A 9766-nucleotide genomic window follows, 5' to 3' on the forward strand; every position below is an offset into this window, starting at 1 on the left:
TTCCATCATTTACCAGCAAGGTAAAATGAGGCAGAAAAATAACTTTCCACATGATATACCATTCTTCCTCAATAAAATGGGTTAATTACAAAAGATTGGCAAATTTTCTGTAAGGTTGATCAAAAATGAATTTACTGTGCTTGTTACACTATACCTGCTAAATAAGACTGTTGTCTTTATTTAAATAAAAATAATTTAACTGGAAAAATTCTAAGAATCCGAAGGTCAATGGACACATGTAAAATAAAGAGGAAACAATTCTTTACCTGTTGAGAAAGTTACCATGAACCCAAACTAACTTCTCTACACTCCAGTGAATTTGACCTAAGGAGAAAGACTGGACTTCCTTCCATTGCTGATTTGAGTAGCATTGAACCATGAGTTCTCAGTTGAAATGCTTAGGTTTTGAATCTGAGAACAATCACCAGCTGTCACTAACTGAAAACAAAAATAAAAACAAAAACTTTATTCATTCGCTGTAACTGAGAAGGTCAGTAGAAATTGCAATCTTCGTGTTTGTAGTTTTGCCCTGTTGTTCAGAACAAGTCACTATCACAGTGGGCAAAAATACACATTTACCTTTAAAGGCAGGCGTTGTGCTTTCACAAAACAATTATGATAGCTGATATAGGCACCCCGTAGTAACAGCACAGCCTCCCAAACTTCTAAGCCAGAGACCTGCATGTGGAGAGGCACAGATTCTGGTAGAGATGGTTAGAACATTTGCATAGTACCCACATTCCCTTATGGAATCATCCCTTCAGTGCACTCTGAAGTGAGATGCCCAGTGAATGGGAAATCTGTGTCACAGGATAGTGTCAGCGGCTTAGTGAGTCACTTGGCCTGCCTCTTGTTATTAAGGATAACTTTGATGAATTAATCCACTATGGTAAACTTGCAGAACATATTTTTAAGAACACAGTTATAGTCATACCTTTTAGAGCTCCACTTTTGATGGCATTGGTTTTAGAGCCAAGGTTAGCAAACTTTCTTTTATTTGCCAGGCAGCAAATGTTTTATTTTTATTTCTATTGATTGGGTCTCCACCATAACCACTTACTTTGTTACTGTAGAGCAAAACCTGGTACATATGTAATATATAGATAAATGCACATGATTTTATTTCAATAAAACTTTATTTATAAAAACAGGCCCAGGGCCAAATTTGGCTTACAAGTTGTAGTTTGCTCCTTTAGAGGGCTGGATCTGCAGCCTCAAATAGCATACCACCAGTTTTGTTTCTTCCTTCTGTTTTCTTCCTCAGTGGTCTTACTCATTCATCACTATCATTTGCATCCACTTTTCTTGGTGAAAGTCTTGTTTCTTGGCAAATATCTTGATATCATTCACAAACATCAATAAAGCTGAAATGTGTGCTTGACATTAGAGCCAGTCAGGGGGCTTGGTCTCAGACTTGTGGAGGGTCTTACTCTAATTATAACTAATCCTGAGGGGGAAAAGACATCATCCAATAAGCACTCCATTTGATGGAGCTAATAGGCAATGAACAACTGTACTGAAAATATACACAGAAAGCCATATAGGCCCAATCTGATTCCTAAAATTTTTCTTTTGCTCAGATTTTAAAGTAATAGCAATCACTTAGTTGCAAAGGAAAAAGAGGACTCAATTATTATCACAGTAATTATTTTCATATAATTAAAATAGAAATTCTTATCCAGTCCAATTTGCATTGGTTAGTTAATTGAAAGAGTTAAAGGCATGATTTTCACATAGACCTTATTATATTTTATTTTCAGTTAAAAAGTGGTCATGAGAGATATATTTGGTAATGTTTGGATGGAAGGCAGAGCTTTTTTGTTTTCAATATAGCCCACCAGTTGGAGTTCTTGATCATCCTTCATAGAGAAAATGCAGTCAGAATTCATTATCTAAATGCAGGATCCCCTGGATTTCCTCATCTTTTACAGGTGCAGTAATTGTTTTTTAGGAAACACCTTTATGGAGTCCTTCTAAAGCAGTCACCTTAGTTTTTACAGAAATAACTTTTTGCTGTTGCTTCTCATCTCTTTACAAAAGAAAATGTCATGTGATTACAACAACAACTAGGGATATGAGGAGTGACTCAGTTTGTACCCCACATTGTTAGAGTTAGGGAGCTTATGCTAACTAGAGAGTGAGCGCACCCCAGCCAGTCCATGCCTGCAGAGGGCAGGAGAGGTTGGTCACCAACAGTATTAGTAACAGCACACTTGACAAAGGGAATGGAGGCTATTGGATCATTCAGAAAACAACTCAGAGAGACTTTCTTTTGTCCAAGTGATTTAAGAAGCTGTTTAAATTTGTTTTGGTTTGTTGAAAATAAATTTTCTGTCTCCTGTTCACCCTCACTTCTTACTCAGGTAGTCTCTTCAGAATAGGCTATACACAGCTTCTGCCAAGCTCGAATGAAACTGCCAAATTTTGCCTTGGTGGAGATCCAATTGAAGAACCTTCCAGATGTCTCTAAAACGCACACCTTCTGTAGTGAAACACACATGTAAAAATTATAGAGATCTGTAAACTCAGGATTTTAAAAAAACTTAAACATTTGTATATATTTATTATGTGCCACGGGCATTTTAAGTGTTTGATACAATAGCCCTTATTTCTCTTGCCACCCCTTTAAAACAGGTATATTCCCCATGAACACTTCAAGGGATGAGGCAGAGAGAGGTTAAGTAACAGCCATGCAGTCTGGGTTAGCACTTATCTTGTTAGCCTCACCTCCTTCTTGCTTCTCCAGGGCTGAAGTTGCTCTCTACAGGGAAGGCTGGAGCCTCAGTCCAGATAAGCACGCTGTTTACATTTCACAGTCTACTCCAATCTGCACAAAAGGTGGGCTCTTAGCAAAGCCCATCAGGAGGTAACAGCATGGGGGAGGTAAAGGAAGCTCAACTTCTCAAGTTCCCCAGTTCCTTGCGGGGAGAGAGGTCCACTTTAGTAGGCTGGTTGACTTCCAGCCCAGAATGGGGTCCTGCCAGGGAATGGGAAGCCTAGAGTTGCACTTACCAATCCTCCTTAAGCCTCACCGTATCACCCTCAAACCCCAGCAAGTTTACCTTTTATGAATAGATTACCACTAGAAAGCAATATCACTGAATTGGGAATGCTTTGCTCCCAGCATCATCATACTATAGTTTACATAGATTACAAAAGAGAGAGCAGATAATCACCTCTGAAGACTGACCATGCACCTATGAAATGATGACCAATGTGTGAACTTGCTCAGACTTTCATGTCTAATAAAAACAGACCAAGAATGGATTGTGCACAGCAGATCTGGCATCACAGAGCTCATCACAGGGACTCCATTGAAATACTAAATGGTATTCATCAGCATCAGGCAAGGGATGGCTAAGAGGATGGAGATTGAAATCTAGGAGACTGAGAGATTATGATAATGATGACAGCTCGTATTTGTCAAATTCTTCAGAGTTTAAAAAAACTTTTGTCTATATTGTTGATACTGATTCTGGTCTAAGTAGTCCTAGGTAATAAGTTTGCAGATAGACCTATTTTACGACCCTACCTCTAGACTTGTGATCTTGGTCAAGCTCCTTAACCTTTCTGAGCTTCAGTTTTCTTTTCTCATGTGTAAAATGGAGATGAATCAGTTATCTTTCGTAGTTTTATGAGTTAAGCCCAGGAATGACTGGTGTGTGACTATACAGAATCTAATTTGCAGCAGGCTCAGTGTGGGTCTTCTTTACATATGTAAATAAATTCAGAAAGGTTAAAAAGTATGGCAGAACCCAACCCTACCTCTGCTGACTCTCAAACTAGCAATCTTTGTCAATATTATGTGGAGGCAGGCAGATTTCTGTTTAATGACTGATAAAGCAAAGGCTCTATCCAGTCAGAATGGATACCCAATCAATGAGAAGGATGTGGATCTGTGCTCTGAGTTGAAACATAAAAGTGGGTATCATTCAAGCCTTGAGTGGGAGCAATGACAAATCAGTGTGATTTTGCTAATCACTTATTTGTGTTTACATATTCATTTATTCACCCAGTAACTGTTTATTTAACAAGTACCATATGCCATGTATTGTGCTAACTTCTGGGAATAGTGTGAATAAGAAATACAATTTCTCTAAAACTCATTAACGCTTTGGAAATTTCCAAAGATATAATGATTCCTGTTGGAAATAGAAATTACTGAGTTTGTAATTTAACTATATGAGATTTAAATCATCTGATTACAGATTATAGAACTAATTATAAAGCTGAAAGGTACATTATGAACTGCTTTTTCAGTATAATTTCTTATTATAGATCTTTATTAATGTAGTTTCATACAAATGAAAATTCACTGCACAGGTTAGATGGTCTGTAGATTTCACAAAAGTGTTAAAGATAAAAGGACTTAAAATGTGTAGTAAGGCTGTTTTATTGTACTACCCAATATTCTTGACATCTTCTAGCACTTTCAATACAATTAGTAAAATAGCTGTAACTTTGGGGTTATAAAAGAAAGATAGTTTCAAAACTGGAAAATATAAAAAACACATTGATGGGAAGGAAAGCATCTCCATTCTGATATCATCTATTGCGCTATTCTCATCTTCTGGTCAAATAGAAAGCCCTCACCTCACAATTGTACTTTGTTTAGAAACACTAAATGATTTAATAAAACTATAATATCAAATAGTCAGCTTGAACGATTCACATTTAAGCTCTGAGATTGGAGGTTTGTGTGCCTGAGGCTTTGGTTTACAAGAAAAAGATAGGCCTCTTACCACTTCTAGGAGATAAGTGGTATTACATAGCTCTATAATGAAGCTTAGGAGAGCCCAAATGCTAATGTTCTTTGGCAAAACACTCTCAGACTATAAGGAAAAGACAACAAATGCCTCCCCTTTTAACTTACATAATTCTGTTGTCTAGACAATATTAAATTAGCCAGTTGTTGAGTAATCCTTCCTCTGGTTGTGTAGACCAGATGTGTGTTATTTCTTCAACATGGGAGCCCTGGTTGGGGGCAGAAGAGTGCTGTGTACAAGTGAGTACAACACCCTTGCCTTACACAGTGCATCAAGTTCTGAGGCTTAGGCGATGCTGACCACATCCATTATGAAGGTAACCTTAGGGAAACCCTCTGTGGCTCATCTTATCTTTAATCCTCAATTCCTGTTTGGTGTGGGGAGGGGGAGTAGGAAGGCTTCTCTTGCTGATAGGATGTAGAACCTCTTTAAACTCCCATCTCACATCAGGCTAATTGCTTCCATATTCACTCTTCTTCTGAATTGCTTTTCTTTTTCCTTTTTCTTTTCTCAGATTTTTTGAGATAAGATCTCGCTATGTAGCCCAAACTGGCTTCGACTTGAGGCAGTCCTCATGCCTCAGCCTCCTGAGTGCTGGGATTACAGGTGTGCATCACGGGGCCTAGCTGCCTTTTTCATTCATGGGTTCTTCTTTCTTCCAATTCTCCAAACTTGAACTCTTGGAGTCGTCTTTAATTTCTTCTCTTTTCTCCTCCACTTGCTGATCCTATGGAACTACTCTTTCATTTCCCTCCCTCGTATTTCAGTTTCTAGGTCTTCAGCCTCTTTTTACCTTGAGGTCTGCCATAATTCCTAATTAGCTTGCCTTTGGTCTTTCCTACCCACATGTATTAGTCAACATGACCTAGTTATGCTACAGTAACACACCCACAAAATTTCATTGGCTTTAAATAAACACATGAAAAAATGTTCAACATCACTGGTCATTCAAGAGATGCAAATGAAAACAACACTGAGATTTCACCTCACCCCTGAAAGAATGGCTGCTATCATAAAATCAACCAATAACAATTGCTGGGAGGGCTGTGGGGAAAGAGGAACCCTGCTTCACTGGTGGTGGGAGTGCAGACTGGTGCAGCCACTGTGGAAATCAGTATGAAGATACCTCAAAGAACTAGGATTGGAGGTCTAATTTGATCCTGCTATCCCCCTGCTGGTTATCTTCCCCAAAGAGTTAAAAGCATCATACCACAGTGATATATGTGCACCAATGTTCATAGCAGCACAATTTGTGATAGCTAAAACTTGGAAGCAACTCGGTTGCCCATAAACAGGAGACTGGATAAAGAAAATGTTTGTGTGTGTCTTTTTTAAATAAAATGGAGTACTACTCAGCCACAAAGAATGAGAAACTAGAGACATTTATAGCTAAATGCAAGCACATTGAGGCGATACTCTTTTTTTGAGGGGGGTACTAGGTATCAAACTCTGAATCTTTCACTTGCGAGGCAGGCGGTGGCACATCTGAACTAAATCCCCATCCCTAGGCAATACGCTTAAATGAAATAAATAGGACACCGAATGTGTCCTATTTGTGTAAACACTGAATAGTTTCTCTAGTGTGAGAAACTAAAAGTGTAAATAAGGACTAAAAGGTGTAATAGATAATGTGAAATAGGGAGAAAAGGGGCAAAGGGGAAGTCGGAAGAGTAGGAAGAAAGGTGCAGTTAATATGAAAAAAAGACAAAATGGAAACAAAGTCTTTGTAGATAGGGAGGGATAGAGCGATTGAAAGCAGGGCAGGGGAATGGGGAATAAATAAGAACCAACATGGATTATGTAAAGATGCAAATTTCCAATGTTAAAGGTCATTACATTGTATACCTTAAATGTACCAATAAAATTAATTAATAAAAAAGAAATAAGAAAAATGTAAGAATGAGGAATAAGCTTGGTAACTAGTAAAATACAAGAAAATATGTCATCCCTAAACCTTCCTTCCTTACCTTTACTTTATTTTTGCCTGACCTTGATGTGTAGCACACCATTCCCTGACTCTACATAGACTGTAGAAACACATTCGGTAATATTTGTTTCTAGCTGGGGGGACTTACTGCTTACAACTGTTAACATTTCTCACAGTAAACACCTCGTTACTATTCTTTAGCCTCTCTGGAGGAATCAGATAGCTAGTATACTTGAGCTGCCAACACAGTAGCAGTAAAGCCTATAAAATGTCAAGAAGTGATATTTTCTTTATTGTACATCAATTCTGACAGAGTATCTTTCAGTAATGTGGATTTCATAGCTGACTGTGAAATTCACACATTATTGGCAGTCCAGGCATTATTCCTTTCTTCATTTGTGAATAATTAAATGTTGGTTATCTCAGATAGACATACTGGATTGCTGTCATGGCTGTCACATGATGACATTATAGTTTCACTTGGGAGATAGATCCTTCTCAGAGCGGAGGGGCATCAAGAGCTGGAGGGAGGGAGCAAGGAGGGAAAAGGGATGAAAAAAGGAATTGGCATGTGCTGTATACATGTATCAACTCCACATAAGGAATGGAAACATTACATACTGCAAACTTGTACAAAAAAAGGAGGAGGGGTGAAGAAATGGGTGGAAGGGGGAGGGAGGGAAAGGAAAGAGGATTAAAACTGTAATGAAGATGTGCTACATATATGTATCAACTTCTCACAAAAATGGAAACACTATGTACTACACACATATACTAATAAACTAAAATTAAAAATTTTAAAACAGAAAAACATTTCAGTGGCTTTAAACGAAAACTACTTGTAGTGTTTGCTGCTGGATCTCACAGAACATAGAAAATTGATCTCTGCTGTACCTTCATAACTCAAGCTTCAGAATTTTCTGAAGCAGGAGAAAACGGAGCACCAAGAAGATATCACCCTGTCTTAGAAATGTCACACAGAGTTCTTGTAGTCATTGGTCAGAGCCAGTCATGTGGCAGAAATATGTAGCCCTTTATTCTGGTTGGACCAAGTAGAGAAATGGATATTGGATGCAGTAGAGGAATTCACTATTTCATCCTGCAGGGAAGGTCAGCGATCTCCAAAGATCAGTGTCCTGCACTGAAGACCGGGGTCCTGCACAGAAGGCCAGTAGCCCTCAAGGAAGACTGTGGCAGTATCCTCAAAACATTCCTTTGCTTAAAATCTGTCAGTGGTTTCCGCTCTAGAAGACAGCCTAAAATTCAAGGATTTCTAACATTCATTGCATAGCCAGTATTTATTAACCACTCACTATGTCTGACACCCTGATAGGTTTTTATATTCATTATCTTATCTGTTTCTTACAACAATGATTTAGGAAAGCATTGTGATAATCATTTGACAGATGAAGAAACTGAACATTATTTCCTTAGCTTAGGTTTGTCTAAAATCAGACTGTGAGGTAAGAATACCCCTGAAGGAGGTGGGGATTGTGCTAATAAACAGCAAGGAAGGAGGGTCAGTAATGTGGTAATGAGTGTGTTACCAGTGAGGGCAGCTGGGGCTCTGCAGGTGGAGGCCTCGGAGAGACTTGTAGCTCTACTCTGAGAACCAAGGAAGGAGCTGGGCCGGTTTTCCTCCACCTCCTTTCTGTCCCTCTTGGGTTGAGGGATGCTTTTGAGTTCTTAACTTCCTACCACTTTCACATGCCTTGTCCCCAAGCCAGGCTGTCACCACAGTAAACCCTCCAGCACGGGTGAGGAGTCTCCGTTCTCTGGGATGGTACTTACACGGCAAAAGGATGTGTGCATGCACTGTCTTGTTCCAAAACCCACTGCCTAACGACACTACTACTTCTAAAGAGAGCTGCAGGTTCCAGGAGCTCACTCACTGCTCCCCGGATCAGTCCATTTGTTTCTTCATCCTGTGGCTTTTGCCATTTCTTCTTCCACTTGGAGTTCCCTTTGCTTCATGCTTCCTACTCAAGTTCTATCCATGATTTTTCAGCTCAACCGCTGCCTACTCTGCAGGTTTCTCTGACCTTCAGAAATGCTGGCCTTTGTCTCTGAACCCCAACAGCAATCTCTTGTGCTCCTGCAGCACAGTTGTTCTGTCCTCCACGGCAAGGCTGTGTGTAGAGGTCTTTCTCAGGATTTGTCTGGAGACCACGTCCTGTTCAATTGTCTCAAATATTTGGTGGAACAAGGCATGTGGACATGACCGTGAATGTGCCCACGTACATACACGGGTGCAAATCCTTCTCACTTTGGCTCCATATTGGCTGACCTTACTGCAGTCTGCATTTGAGGAGAAGGGGAGGATTTTAGCTTCTCTGCACAGAGTGCCTCCATTAACTTCTCCACTCACCAGGCCTCTGGCATCTGTGTGGCCACTTGCAGTTTTCACTCCTGAGTAGGGACAGGGAAAGGAGCTGACTGATGAGGGTGGCGTGGTCCCTGGCACGTCCCCTCGGTGTGACATATCTGGAAGTGCGGACTTGCCAGCTCTGCCACTGGAGGTTAAATAGGATGAGGATGCTTTGCTCATGTCAAGTGGCAAGACCAGGGGATGCAACCAATCTGAAGCAAAGTTGTCTAGAAACCTTACACAGCAGCCCATATGTCAAAGATTGCCAGTGATCGAGAAATATTCAAACATGACAAAAAGTAGCTGAACTCTTATGAGCTCTCATGTGATATGCAGAGTTGCATGTTCACTGGTCCAGGAAAAGTGTAACCAGAGGAAGGGAGTTTTACCTGGTCCTCTCTCTTTCAAAGCAGTGGTCTTGTGATAAAGAACAGCTTTCAGGCTTCTGCTGCACACTGGAGCTCCACAGCAGGAAATATCAGCAGAAGAGATGTCTAGAGCCTCATTCATGGAGTCACTCTCTGGATTTGGTACCCCACGAGGTTTTCTAATATGATAACCTCAGTACCTCCTTGTTAATATTGCCTTTTGGTTTTGAAATACTGAGCCAAGGGCTGGGGATTTAGCTCAGTGGTTCGGTGGCCTGCCTTGCAAGCACAAGGACCCGAGTTCAATCCCCGGTACAAAAAAAAAAAAAAAAAAAAA

At 40.0% G+C, this 9766-nt stretch overlaps 1 protein-coding gene and 1 long non-coding RNA gene across 6 annotated transcripts in view; one reads left to right on the forward strand and one right to left on the reverse strand.

Annotated features, from left to right (window-relative positions):
• Egflam (EGF like, fibronectin type III and laminin G domains) overlaps positions 1-9766 on the forward strand; it is a 165201-nt gene that overhangs the window by 15894 nt on the left and 139541 nt on the right. The gene's annotated exons all lie outside the window — the stretch shown is intronic.
• LOC104850699 lies at positions 1368-2778 on the reverse strand. Its single transcript, XR_777038.2, has 3 exons — positions 2728-2778; positions 2360-2482; positions 1368-1447 (listed from the first exon to the last, which is right to left on the reverse strand). It is a non-coding gene; the product is annotated as an uncharacterized LOC104850699 (long non-coding RNA).

This window comes from Fukomys damarensis, unplaced genomic scaffold (genome assembly GCF_012274545.1).
Source record: "Fukomys damarensis isolate Sample0158 unplaced genomic scaffold, DMR_v1.0_HiC HiC_scaffold_1, whole genome shotgun sequence".
NCBI lineage: Eukaryota > Metazoa > Chordata > Mammalia > Rodentia > Bathyergidae > Fukomys > Fukomys damarensis.